General features: G+C 43.6%; 1 protein-coding gene across 2 annotated transcripts in view; it reads right to left on the reverse strand.

The window, feature by feature from the left end:
* Positions 1–15,036, reverse strand: part of zbtb21 (zinc finger and BTB domain containing 21) — an 81,307-nt gene that overhangs the window by 41,128 nt on the left and 25,143 nt on the right. Inside the window, exon 1 of one of the 2 annotated variants that reach the window (XM_068041242.1) lies at positions 10,651–10,728. The exons of the other annotated variant lie outside the window; for it this stretch is intronic. The gene's annotated coding sequence lies outside the window, so the exon portion shown is untranslated. Of the gene's footprint in view, positions 1–10,650; positions 10,729–15,036 lie in introns of those variants that run through there. 2 annotated transcript variants of the gene reach the window in all.

Below are 15,036 nucleotides of genomic sequence, written 5' to 3' on the forward strand. Positions count from 1 at the left end.
AAAACCTTTAGAAGCAAAGGGGAGGGAAATAATTTTTAAAAATGTAAAATGCTGCAACTGCAGAGCAGGTTAGTCAGTATAAGAACATAAGAAATAGGATGAGTAAGCCATTCAGTCCTTTGAGCCCATTCCACCATTCAATAAGAACATGGCTGACCTTCCACCTTAGCTACACCTTCCTGCAGTGTCCCTTGATTCCTTAGTATCCAAATATTTAGCGATCTGTCTTTAATATACTCAGTGACTGAGCATCCTCAGCTCTCTGGGGTAAAGGATTCCATAGATTCACAATCCTTCGTTAGTGAAGAAATTTCTCCTCATCTCAGTCCTTAAATGGCCAACCCCTTATTCTGACTGAACCCCTAGTTCTAGACTCATCAGCTAGGACAAACATTCGCTCAGCATCTACCCTATCAAGCTCCTTCAGAAATTTCTACGTTTCAATGAGATTGCCTCCCATTCTTCTAAACTCTACAGAATATAGAATTCTGACAAAAGGTCATTGTCCTGAAATGTTAACTTTGTTTCTCTCTCCAAAGACCTAAGTATTTCCAGCATTTGCTGTTTTATTTTAGGGAATATAGGCCTAGTTCTCTACTCAATCTCTCACAGAACAACCCCTCATCCCAGGAATCAGTCAGGTGAACATTACACAGTACTCCATGTGTGCTCTCAGCAAAGCCCTACATAACTGCAGTAAGACCTCTTTAAATTTATATTCCAATCCCTTTGTAATAAAGGCTAACATACCATTTGCTTTCCTAGTTGCTCATTGTAATCGCATGTAAACTTTGTGACTCACGTACAAGGACATCCAGAATCCTCTGAATATCAACATTTCCCAGTCTTGCACCATTTAAAAAAAATTCTGCTTTCTATTTTTCCTACTAAAGTGGATAACTTCATACTTCTCCACATTATATTCCATTTGCCACTTTCTTGTCCACTCACTTAACCTGTCTATATCACTTTGCAGCCTCTTTGCATCCTCCTCACAACTTACTTTCCCACTTAAATTCGTATCATCAGCAAACTTGGATACATTACACTCAGTGCCCTCATCTAAATCATTGACTTAAACAGTAAATAGCTGAGGCCCAAGCACTGATCCTTGCGGTACCCCACTAGTTACATGTGCCAACCCGAAAATGACTCATTTATTCCTACTCTGCTCTCTGTCCGTAAAACAATCCTCAATCTATACTAATACATTAATGTACTTAATTCTACTAAGCCAGCGGTGCCTGAGATGGCTTGGCCATGTGAGCCACATGGAAGATGGCAGGATCCCCAAGGACACATTGTACAGCGAGCTCGTCACTGATACCAGATCCACCGGCCGTCCATGGCTCCGCTTTAAAGACGTCTGCAAACGCGACATGAAGTCCTGTGACATTGATCACAAGTCGTGGGAGTCAGTTGCCAGCGATCACCAGAGCTGGCGGGCAACCATAAAGGCGGGGCTAAAGCGTGGCGAGTCAAAGAGACTTAGCAGTTGGCAGGAAAAAAGACAGAAGCGCAATGAGAGAGCCAACTGTGCAACAGCCCCGACAACCAATTTTATCTGCAGCACCTGTGGAAGAGTCTGTCACTCGAGAATTGGCCTTTATAGCCACTCCAGGCGCTGCTGTACAAACCACTGACCACCTCCAGGCGCTTACCCATTGTCTCTCGAGACAAGGAGGCCAAAGAAGAAGAAGAAGAAGAACTTAACGTAGTGTACATTTAATGGTTTAGGTGTGAATATAGGAGGCATGATCAGTAAGTTTGCCGATGACACGAAAATTGGTGGTGTCGTAAATAGTGAGGAGGAAAGCCTTAGATTACAGGATGATATAGATGGGCTGTTAAGATGGGCAGAGCAATGGCAAATGGAATTTAATCCTGAGAAGTGAGAGGTGATGCATTTTGGAAGGACTAACAAGGCAAGGGAATATACAATGGGTGGTAAGACCCTAGGAAGTACAGAGGGTCAGAGGGACCTTGGTGTACTTGATCACCAAGTACACTGAAGATCATTGAAGGCAGCAGCACAGGTCGATAAGCTGGTTAGGAAGGCATAGGGGATACTTGCCTTTACTAGCCCAGCACAGAATGTAAAACAGCAGGGAGGTTATGATGGAGCTGTATAAAACACTAGTTAGGCCACAGCTGGAGTACTGTGTACAGTTCTGGTTGCCATATGATAGGAAGGATGTGATTGCACCGGAAAGGGTGCAGAGGAGATTCACCAAGATGTTGCCTGGGCTGGAGCATTTCAGCTATGAAGAGAAACTGGATAGGCTAGGGTTGTTTTCCTTAGAGGAGAGAAGGCTGAGGGGGGACTTGATTGAGGTATACAAAATTATGAGGGGCATAGATAGGAAGAAACTTTTTTCCTTAGCGGAGGTGTCAATAACCAGGGGGCATATATTTAAGGAAAGGTGCAGGAGGTTTAGAGGGGATTTGAGGAAAAACTTTTCCACCCAGAGGGTGGTTGGAATCTGGAACACACTGCCTGAAGGGGTGGTAGAGGCAGGAACCCTCACAACATTTAAGAAATATCTAGATGAGCACTTGAAATGCCATAACATAGATTCTATGGGCCAAGTGCTGGAAAATGGGATTAGAATAGATAGATGCTTGATGGCAGTATGGACACGATGTGCCGAAGGGCCTGTTTGTGCTGTATAACTCTATGACTCTAATATATTACCCCCAATCCCAGGAATTGTGTGACACCTTATTGAATGCTTATGGAAAATCTATATATACTACATTCATTGGTTCCCCCTTATCCACCCTGCCTGTTACATCCTCAAAACCACGAACAGATTTGTCAAACATGATTTCCCTTTCGTAAATCAGTGTTGACTCTGCCCAGTCATATTATGATTTTCTATGTGTCCTAGTTGAAAATCATAGTTTGCTATAGTGCCTGCAGTCACCCATTGCCCAGGTTCATTGAACAGGAAGTTTAGGAGAGGTACCAAGGGCAGCCAGCAGTCATGGTGTTGTATCTAGAACAACTTCGATTTATATAGAGCCGTAAATGTAATGAAACATCCCACGGTATTTTACAGGAGCATTATAAAACAAAGTATGACACCTAGCCCCAAAAGGAGACATTAGGTCAGATGACCAAAAGCTTGGTCAAAGAGGTAGGTTTTAAGGAGCGTCTTAAAAGGAGGAAAGGTTCACAGAGAGTATACCAAAGCTTGGGGCCTAGGCAACTGAAGGCAAAGCTATCAATGGTGGAGTGATTTAAGACAGGGATGTACTAGAGGCTAGAATTAGAGGAGTGCAGACATCTTGGAGATTTAAGGGGCTTGAAGAGATTATAGAGATTGAGAGGGGCGAGACCATGGAGGGATTTGAAAACAAAAGGATAAGAATTTTAAAATCAAGACGTTGCTTGAACGAGAGCCAATGTAGGTCAGCGAGCACAGGGGTGACAGGGAAACAGGATTTGGTGTGAGTTAAGGCAGCAGAGTTTTGGATTACCTCAAGTTTACGGAGAGTAGAATGTATCCTGGTATAGGTTTAAGGGCGGCACAGTGGCGCAGTGGTTAGCGCCGCAGCCTCACAGCTCCAGCAACCCGGGTTCAGTTCTGGGTACTGCCTGTGCGGAGTTTGCAAGTTCTCCCTGTGACCGTGTGGGTTTCCGCTGGGTGCTCCGGTTTCCTCCCACAGCCAAAGACTTGCAGGTTAACAGGTAAATTGGCCATTGTAAATTGCCCCAGTATAGGTAGGTGGTAGGAGAACTGAGGGAAGGTGGGGATGTGGTCGGGAATATGGGATTAATGTAGGATTAGTATAAGTGGGTGGCCGATGGTCGGCACAGACTCAGTGGGCCGCAGGGCCTGTTTCAGTGCTGTATCTCTCCATGACTCTAAGTCAGCATCTTCAGGAGAGGGAGAGAAAAAATTGAATGGGAAGGGCGAATGGGGTATTTTATGTTTGAATAAGTTAGATAAATTAATTTACAAAATTAGGGTACTTTAGGATTAAACTGAACACCTTGGTTCTATGTTCAAATTCAGGTCAAGAATTTACTAGCTTCCAGTTTGCCCATTTCCTTTTTATTTTAAAAGTCTGAATGTGTTGTTTCCTCAAGCCTATTTTCATAGTGGTATTTTAAAATCTTTAGCAGCTTGGTTCAATGGGTAGTATTCTGGTTTCAAAATCCAGTGGTTATGGGTTCAAAGTTCACTCTGGGATTTGAGCATATACTCTGAACTGTCATTACCGTGAAGTTTTGAGGGAGTGCTACATTGCTGGAAGTACTGTCATTTAGCTGAAATCTGATCCATGTTAAGATGCCCATGGTATTAGCTGAAGGAAATCAACAAACTCTCTTACTACTCTCTCTTAACTAACACTATTAAAAACAGATTAATCATTCAGCTCACTGCTGTGTACAAATTGCCAGACGCATCTGCCTGTCTATCAGTAAATTTAATGCATATGAAACAGAGAGATTGGTAAGGTGCTAATAAGTGCATATCTCTTTTTACTCTGCTCTCTCCATACATCTGTTTCCTTGCTGAAGATAACGACAACCAAACTAAATAACATCTCATTATTCAATTTAAATTACCTGTTTAGCCTGAAGGTCACTTCAGATAACCCGCTTTTCATTGCATTGCTTGCCCCTGTCCGCACTTGAATTTCACTGCGGAATATTGCTCTCTTTACTGTGTCAACCTTGGCTCAGTGGTAGCAGTTTCACCTGTATTAGAAGGTTGCTGGTTTAAGCCCCACTTCAAGATTTGAACATATAATCTAGGCTCACGCTTTAGTGCAGTGCTGAAGGTGCAATATATTGTGCAACATAATGATGTAGTTTTCCATAAGACATTAAATTGAGGTCCCGTCTGCGTGTTGAGGTGGATGTAAAAGATCATTTCGGCACATTTTTGAAGATCAGGGACTTCTCCTGGTATCTTGGTCAACCAAGTGGCCATTCAAACAGCACCACCTTTTACCCTACTGTGCACAAATTGATTTCTGCATTTGTCTACAACACAGTTCAAAAGTAATTGGTTGTGAACCAGGACCAGGAATAGGCCATTCAGCCCTTCCAGTCTGCTCTTCCATTCTATTAGATCATGGCTGACCTGTACCTCAACTCTATTTTACCTGCCTTTTTTCCATACTTCTTGTGTGTCAGCCATGGCTTTGTTGGTAGCACTCCCACCTCTGAGTCAGAAGGTTGTGCATTCAACTCCCACTCCAGGGACCCGAGCACAAAAGTCTAGGCTGACAGTCCAGTGCAGTACTGAGAGAGTGCTGCACTGTCGGAGGTGCCGTTGTTTGGATGAGATGCTAAACTAAGGCACCATCTGCCCCCTCAGGTGGATGTAAAAGATCCTATGCCACTATTTCAAAGAGTAGGGGAGTTCTCCCTGCTTTCCTAGCCAATATTTATCCCTCAAATCCGTATCACAAAAATAGACTATCTGGTCATTATCACGTTGCTGTTTGTGGGAGCTTGCTGTGCAGATACTGGTTGCCGCATTTCCTATATTGTAACAGTGACCACACTTGAAAAGTACTTAGTCGGCTGTAAAACGCTTTGGGACATCCCGAGTAAAGGCCGGCTACCCGACCTGAACCCGACAGGACCCGACAACATGTGTCGGGTTTGGGTCGGGTTGCACTTCTGGGTCCAGCATTCGGGCTCGGATTGGGTCGGGCTGGGTCAGACACGCTCTATCACCACCTCAGGTAAGTGGCTCCACTGTTAATTTAATTTTTGGGCTTGAAAGGTGGTTTTGTTACAGTTATTTTAAACTTGTGCAGATCAGCAACAAAGTGAAAAACGGAAGGTAGGTTAACTGATGGTCACGTTGGGCATGGGAAAAAATAGAAGGACTCGGGCCGGGTCGGATGTGGGTGGTTCGGTATGGCTCGGGTCGGGTTTTGTTTGCAAACCCGAGCCGGCCTTTAATCCTGAGGTCATGAAAGGTGCTTCAGAAATGCATGTCTTTCTTTTTTTAGATTAGAGATACAGCACTGAAACAGGCCCTTCGGCCCACCGAGTCTGTGCCGAACATCAACCACCCATTTATACTAATCCTACACTAATCCCATATTCCTACCAAACATCCCCACCTGTTCCTATATTTCCCTACCACCTACCTATACTAGTGACAATTTATAATGGCCAATTTACCTATCAACCTGCAAGTCTTTTGGCTTGTGGGAGGAAACCGGAGCACCCGGAGAAAACCCACGCAGACACAGGGAGAACTTGCAAACTCCACACAGGCAGTACCAGGAATCGAACCCGGGTCCCTGGAGCTGTGAGGCTGCGGTGCTAACCACTGCGCCGCCTTTCTTTACCCTTAACTATTAAAAGCATATCAATCTCAGTCTTGAAAATGAGTCAATTTCAATTGTGTCAGCTTTCGTCCAGAGATTAGGGTGTGGTGCAAAAACAGTTTTCAGATTTCTGTTTTTTGTGGGGAAAAAACTTTCTGATTTCAGCTGTGCACTATTTTTTTTTAGTGATTTGTGTACCTAAATCTTTTTTGCTCTTCTACAGCTCCTTGTCTCTTATATATGTCAGAAAATAGTTTAATGTCTTTCTTCAATCCAAAGTGGATGACCTCACACTACACTGCACTCCACCTTTCATAGTGCCTGCTCATTTTATCTGTCGATGTACTTTATAAAATTTCCTACCCCCATAAAACTTACTGTTCCTTCTAACATAGTATAAACTTGGTTATACATCTCTCTTCCTTCATTCAAGTCATTAATATATTATAGTGAAAAGTTGAATGCCTCAGTACATTAAAGGCCGGCTCGGGTCTGCAAACGAAACCCAACCCGAGCCTGATAGAACCACATCCGACCCAGAGCCTGAGCCCGACTCGAGTCCTTTCATTTTTTTCCATGCCCGACCCGACCATCAGTTAATCTACCTTCCGTTTTTCACTTTGTTGCTGATCTGCACAAGCTCAAAATAACTGTAACAAAACTACCTTTCTAGTCCAAAAATTACATTAACAGTGGAGCCACCTACCTGAGGTGGTGATAGAGCATGTCCGACCCGAGCCCGAATGCCGGACCCGGAAGTGTGACCTGACCCAAACACGACACGTCATTGGGTCCGGTAGCCGGCCTTTACAGTACATCACCCTGTGGTACATTACTTGCTACATCCCGCCAATCAGAGAATGTTCCTGTTATGCCCTCTGTCGCCTACTGCCCAACCAATTTCAACCCACTTCACAAAGTTACCTCCAATTCTGTGCACCTTTATTTTTGATCATCTGATGTCTTGACTCTGGACAGCTTTGGAAAATTATGAATCACACATTTGTAATTTCTTCACCTATTTCTTTTAATACCTGGGGTGGAAACCATCAGGCCCTGGAGACTTGTCTAAGTGCCTCAGAATACCTGGGAGGGCGTGAAAGGTACTATATAAATACAAGTTCTTTATTTCTCCAGCAGTGATCATGTCCTCTCTTTGTTTCTGTATGCATGGGTAGTACATTCACACCACAAAATCCAGTGTATAACTTTGCACCTTCACTTGTTTTTTTTATAACCTGAAGAATTAAATTTATGAACTGATGGGAATGGCCCTTTGCCAATCTATAAAAAAAAGCACAGTTGCAGTAAAGGCAAGTTTGAAAAGTCTCTGACACTCCAGGTATCACACTTCAATGTGTCAAAAATGTTAAAAATAAAGACGTTCTGTTCTTTTTCTGACTGAGAACAGGAGTTTGCAAGAACCTGGCAACCTGTTAACTTGTCTCACTAAACAGTAATAAAACTCTACTTACCTTCAGGATTTATCTGGAGAATTTGTTTTTGCAGGCAAAACCCAATGGCCTTAAAGTGACAGGCCATGTTAGTAGCTAATTATTAAAACTGTGCTCCAGACCAGGAGTGTGCAATGTCATGACAAATCAGATATTATTTATTGTACAAATTGAAGGATTTTTTGGGTTTTTTTTCTATAACAGAGATATTGGTACTTGCATTTGAAAAACAAATGACAAACTCCCACGTATACCATATCTTTTGATTGTAAGTGACAATCAGGAACCTTTGGGGTTTAAATTTGAAGGCTTGGCCAGACAAATGAGATTTAAGGAAAAGAAATAGAAAGGGAAGGATTTTAGGGAGGAAGCTCCAACGAGATGTTTGACGGATCTGCAACCTAATGGAACAGTGAATAAGGAGAGAGGGGAAGGAACAGATGCCCAGAATCAGAGGACTGGAGGGCACAGGAAGAAATGTTGGATGGAAGGAGATGGCAGAAGTATGAAGAGGTGAGGCTGTGCAGGGATTTGCAGATCAGGATGAGGATTTTTAATTCAATGTGTCGGAAGAGGCAGCCAAGTAGAAAATAGGCGATAGGCAAGCTAAATTCAGCACGTCAGGACATGTGTAGATGAGTTCTAGACATGTTGGAATTTGGTCTTGAAGTGACAATGACATAGATAAGGGTTTTGGCACTGGCAGGGATGGAGTAGGGCAGAGACAGGCAATCCTATGAAGGTGGAAATAAGTGGACACGATGACGGATGGGATATAGATTTGAAGCTCAGCTCTGGGATGAACAGGGCACCAAGAATGCACACATTTATGTTTAGCCTGAAAAAGCAGCAAGAAAAGTGGATGGAATCAGTGACAAGACAGTGAAAGTTTCGTTAGAGACAAAAAGCTGGCTTCATTCTTCACTGCTTCCAACTGGAAGAAAGTTCCTAATCTCCCCTGCAAATACTTTAGTATCAGCTATTTTTGTATACATACATAATGCACTCCCCATCCTTATTCTAAAACAATCCTTGCGAACCAAGCTTTTCCAATGGCAATCCAAATAAAAATGAAAATGGGCCAGGGTATTTACCCAGACATGTACACTTTAAAATGTGACAAATTTTACATTTAGCAATACATAGTGATACAAGACAGGGGAATCTAATCTATAGCCATTTCTGGCTCACATAATCCCAATCTCAGTCCTGAAGCTGTGCAAAATGAATTCTATTTGCACTTAGATTTCTTATTTGCTCATTTGTCCTGTTTGCAATTTGTGGGATTGCAGTTTTAGAAAGGTTAGTTCTTAGTCTGTTGCCTAACTAATGTCTAAATCCCACATTAGAACATTTGGAGATATGTTGGATGAATTAGAACATTAATTGAAACTTTGTGTTTCACCACAAGGTTCCATAGTAAGCACATAAGCAGCCCACACAACCATAAATCCTTCATCTTTGAGAACCAGTTAGGAGGTTTAGTGATGACAGTAGGGAGCAGGGGTGGATGTAACATACCACACATCCATCAGATGAAATGAGCCTCATTTCCTGCTGTGCCTTGTGCTTTTAGACAATGGCAGATGCTGACTGACCTGGAGTATTTCCAGCATTGTCTTTCTGATTTCCAGCAATTTCAGTTTTTCCTAGAGAATTAATGACACTGGAAAACAATACAAGTGATTCTGATTCTGAGGTTGACTAACTGACAGGTAATTATCAACCTCACTCAGATGGACCACTGGGAAACAGAAGAAAAGTCACAATGGTAGAGGGTGCTCTTCTGAGGGTGGAGCTGGGGCATATTGTTGGGGCAGAGTAAAGGGAGCTTTTCAGTTCTATTCATTTGAAAAACAGTTTCCGCTTCACACCAAAGTCAAACTTTTAGATGGTAAAATTGGGTATTGAGGCCTGAACTGTACCTCTTCCAGGGAGTCTCATTCCTTTATATTCTGGGTTTAGACTGGGCCCTGACTCTGGCTGCAGCACTTGTGAAATGAAACTGCTTATATTTGTGTGTTTGTCAAGGAAAGAGATGAAAGTAATACATCCCATTGTATGAGCATCTCAACCTGATGACCACAAAAGTGTTTCAAAGCAGTTGTAGATAGTAACATGCTTGTTGTCATAAAAGTTACAAACGTTTAAATGGTGTTAAAAAGGAATGATCTGAACTTTAATGACAGACCCTGCTAGTGTAATACAGCGGCTGGTTAAACCTATTAACTTCCCAAAGTTTCACACAATTTTCTACAGTTTTATTATTTCAGTTAGGCACTAATGTGCGGTACTACCTATTTCTACAATTTGTTTCCGACAATTCATAAGGCGTATAGGCTTGTCAAATTCATCACATCAACACGTGACTTTTCCATTGTCTTATCTGGGGGCGATACAAATCAACTCGAACATAAGAACACATCAAATAGGAGCAGCAGTAGGTCAGATGGCCCCTCGAGCCTGATCTGTCATTCAATACAATCATGGCTGATCATCTGTTTCAACTCCACTTACCCGCCCTCTCCCCTTAGCCCTCAATTCCCTGAGACACCAAAAATCTGTCTATCTCTGCCCTGAATATACTCAACTGAGGATCCACAACACTCATGGGTAGAGAATTACAATGAGTCATAACCCTCTCAGTGAAGAAATTTCTCCTCATCTCAGTCCTAAATGATCAATCCCTTATCCTGAAGCTGTGCCCCCAGTTCTTGATTCCCCAGCCAGGGGAAACAACCTCTCAGCATCTAATGTGGAAAATTGCCCAGCTATGTCCTGTCCACAGAGAAGGGCAAATCCAACCCAGCCAATTACCTCCCCAGTCTACTCTCAACCATCAGCAAAGTGATGGAAAGTCTCATTGACAGTACTATCATATAGCACTTACTCAGCTATAAACTGCTCATCGATGCTCAGTTTAGGTTCCGCCAGGGCCATTCAGCTCCAGTTTCCATGACAGCCTTGGTCCAAACGTGGACAAAAGAGGTGAGGGAGAGTGACTGCCCTCAACATCAAGGCAGTATTTGGCCAAATGTAGCATCAAGGAGCTCCTAGCAAAATTGAAATCAATGGGAATTAGGGTGAAAACTCTCCAGTGGTTGATGTCACAACTAGCGCAAAAGATGGTTGTGGTTGTTGGAAGCCAAACATAACTAGCCCAGGACATTGTTGCAGGTGTTCCTTAGGGTAGAGTCCTAGGCCCAATCATCTTCAGATGCTTCATCAATGACCCTCCCTCCATCATAAGGTCAGAAGTGGGGATGTTCGCTGATGATTGCACAGTATTCAGTGCCATTCACAACTCCTCAGATACTGAAGCAGTCCATGCCCGAATGCAGTTTGTTTGGGCTGATAAGAGGTATGTAACATTCATGCCCCACAAATGCCAGCAATGACCATCTTCAACAAGAGAGAATCTAACCACCTGCCCTTGACATTCAATGGCATTATCATTGCTGAATCCCTTAGCAACATCCTAGGGTTACCACTGACCAGAAACGTAAATGGATTAGCCATATAAATGCTGTGGTTACAAAAGCAGGTCAGAGGCTGGGAATTCTGCAGTGAGCAACCCACCTCCTGACTCTCCAAAGCCCGTCCACCATCTACAAGGCACAAGTTAGGTGTGTGACGGAATACTCTCCACTTGCCTGATTGAGTGCAACTCCAAAAACGCTCAAGCAGCTCGACATCATCCAGGACAAAGCAGCCCACTTGATCGGCACGCTATCCACCACCATAAACATTCAGTCTGTCCAAAACCGGCACACAGTGGCAGCAGTGTGTACCATCTACAAGATGCACTGCAGCAACTCGCCAAGCCTCTTTTCACAGCACCTTCCAAACCCGTGACCTCCATCACCTTGGAGGACAAGGGCAGCAGACACATGGTAACACCATCACCAGCAAGTTCCCCTCCAAGCCACACACCATCCTGACCTGGAACTTTATTGCTGTTCATTCACAGTCTCCGAGTCAAAGAAAAAGGAACCCTCTTCCTCACAGCACTGTGGGTGTACCTGTACCATATGCACTGCAATGGTTCAAGAAGGCAGCTCACCACCACTTTCGCAAGGGCAATTCGGGATGGGCAACAAATGCTGGAATTGCTAGCGATGCTTACTTACCACTCCTTTCAATCCCGTTTAAAATCTTTTATGTTTCAATGAGATCACCTTTCATTCTTCTAAACTCCAGAAAGTATAGTCTCAATTTAGATCAGCCCCTCATCATAGGACAACTCTCTCATTCCAGGAACCAATCTAGTGAACTGTACCGCCTCCAAGGTTTTTAGTCAGTTAGGTTTCTCTAATAATTGTTCTCTGCTGATATTAATTGATTCAAGTTCCTCACTCTTATTAGCCCCTGGCTTACCCTCTATTTCTGGTACATAATTTGTGCCTTCACAATAGAAGAAGGCAGACACAAAATATCTGTTGAACCTCTGCCATTTCCTCATTTGCCATAATTCCTCCGATCTTTGCCTCTAAGGGAGCAGCGTTTACTTTAGCTACTCCTCTATATATACTTGTAAAAACTCTTACAATCCATTTTTATATTCCTAGCTAGTTTACTCATTTTCTTCTTTTCCCCTTTTTCTCAACTTTTGGTCACCCTTTATTGGTTTCTAAAAGTCTTCCAATCTTCAGGCTTACTACTATTCTTTGCAACATTATAAGCCTCTTCTTTTAATCAAATACCATCTTTAACTTCCTCAGTAAGCCACTGATGGATCTTTCCTGCTGACTTTTTGTGTTTTTAAATCGAACCTATTTTTGTTGAACATTTTGGATCATTTCTTTAAATGTTTGTTTGCACTGGAGCGCTGATTTGGGTTGCATTAGAGTGCTATAGTGGAAGTTTGGTAACTGAGGATAATTAAGGGTTAATTTTATCTTAAATCTAATCTGTCTTTTATTTAGCAGATTAACTTAATAGTTGCTGTTAGGGTTGGAGAAGGTAAGTTTGAGACCAGCTTTAAACAGGGTTCACTCAAGCTCTGCTTGCAGCTGCACCTTGTTAATTAGATAACTGGCTTAAACCAGTTTTCAGGGGGCTAGAGTCAGTCAGTATAAAAGTGAGCCATCTTACAGTGCTGACTTGGGTTGCATTAGAGTGCTATAGTAGAAGTTTGGTAACTGAGGAAGTTCGGTAAGGAGGGAGTGAGGAGCTCCTTTATTTCCTACCTGTCCTCAGAATGAGGGGAGCCAAGAGCTTCCAAAGAGCACAGCTGACTGGGAGAAGACTCGGAGGGCAGAGTTCCAGACCGGTAAGTATAAAAAAAAAAAACTTACCTCTGGTAAAAAAAAACCTGAAAGTGATGTCACAGGAAAGCTGTGACCTGATTGGCTGGTGGGGAATTTTATTTACTGAAATTGAAAATAAAACATCGATAAAAATTGATTAAAACCCTAATTAACGAGTAACTAAACCAGAGGGAGGAGATTACTGTATTTACTTAGCATTTAATATTTATAGTAGGAATCTAGCACTAGGGACCATATCGTTAATAATAACAATTTAGTAAGGATTTAATAAGTATTTATTTGAAATTAATTTATTAATTAGTGCTAGAAATGTCAGTTAGAGGGGTGAAGTGCTTCACCTGTGAGATGTGGGAGGTCCGTGAGGCTTCCAGCGTTCCGGATGACTACGTCTGCAGCAAATGTACCCAGTTGCAGCTCCTCACAGACCGCATGGATCAGTTGGAGCGGCAACTGGATGCACTTAGGAGCATGCAGGTGGCAGAAAATGTCAGACAGGAGTTTTAGAGAAGTGGTTACACCCAAGGTGCAGGCAGATAGATGGGTGACCGCTAGAAGGAGCAGGCGGTCAGTGCAGGAATCCTCTGTGGCTATCCCCCTCTCCAACAAGTATACTGTTTTGGGTACTGTTGGGAGGGGGAATGGCCTATCAGGGGAAAACAGCAGCAGCCAGAGCAGTGGCACCACGGCTGGCACTGTTGTTCAGCAGGGAGGGACAAAGCACAGAAGAGCAATAGTTATAGGGAACTCTATAGTCAGGGGCACAGAAAGGCACTTCTGTGGATGTGAAAGAGACTCCAGGATGGTATGTTGCCTCCCTGGTGCCAGGGTCAAGCATGTCTCTGAAGGGGAAAGGTGAACAGCCAGAGGTTGTGGTACACATCGGTACCAATGACATAGGCAGGAAGAGTGACGAGGTCCTGCAGGGGGAGTTTAAGGAGTTAGGTAAAAAGTTAAAAAACAGGACCTCTAGGGTTGTAATCTCTGGATTACTCCCTGTGTCACATGCCAGTGAGGCTAGAAACAGGAGGATAGTGCAGCTGAACACGTGGCTGAACAGCTGGTGTAGAAGGGAGGGTTTCAGATATCTGGACCATTGGATCTCTTCAGGGACAGATGGGACCTGTACAAGAAGGACGGGTTGCATCTAAACTGGAGGGGCACAAATATCCTGGCTGCGAGGTTTGCTAGCGTCACTCGGGAGGGTTTAAACTAGTGTGGCGGGGGGTGGGAACCAGAGCAGTAGGACAGCGTGAAATAAATGAGGAGGAACTAGTAAATAAGGCCAGTAAGACTGAGAGGAAGAGCAGGCAGGGAGATGTTGCGGAGCACAGCGGGACTGGTGGTCTGAAGTGCATTTGTTTCAATGCGAGAAGTATAACAGGTAAGGCAGATGAACTTAGAGCTTGGATTAGTACTTGGAACTATGATGCTGTTGCTATTACAGAGACTTGGTTGAGGGAAGGACAGGATTGGCAGCTAAATGTTTCAGGATTTAGAAGCTTCAGGCGGGATAGAGGGGGATGTAAAAGAGGTGGGGGAGTTGCATTACTTGTTAAGGAGAATATCACAGCTGTACTGCGGGAGGAAACCTCGGAGGGGTGGTGCTGCGAGGCAATATAGGTGGAGCTCAGGAATAGGAAGGGTGCAGTCACGATGTTGGGGGTTTACCACAGGCCTCCCAACAGCCAGCGGGAGGTAGAGGAGCAGATATGTAGACAGAGTTTGAAAAGATGTAAAGGTAACAGGGTTGCAGTGGTGGGTGATTTTAACTTCCCCTATATTGACTGGGACTCACTCAGTGCTAGGGGCTTGGATGGGGCAGAGTTTGTAAGGAGCATCCAGGAGGGCTTCTTGAAACAATATGTAGATAATCCAACTAGGGATGGGGCTGTACTGGACCTGGTATTGGGGAATGAGCCCGGCCAGGTGGTCGAAGTTTCAGTCGGGGAGCATTTCGGGTACAGTGACCATAATTCCGTAAATTTTAAGGTACTTGTGGAGAAGGA

This window comes from Heterodontus francisci, chromosome 10 (genome assembly GCF_036365525.1).
Source record: "Heterodontus francisci isolate sHetFra1 chromosome 10, sHetFra1.hap1, whole genome shotgun sequence".
NCBI classification, from domain to species: Eukaryota; Metazoa; Chordata; class Chondrichthyes; order Heterodontiformes; family Heterodontidae; genus Heterodontus; species Heterodontus francisci.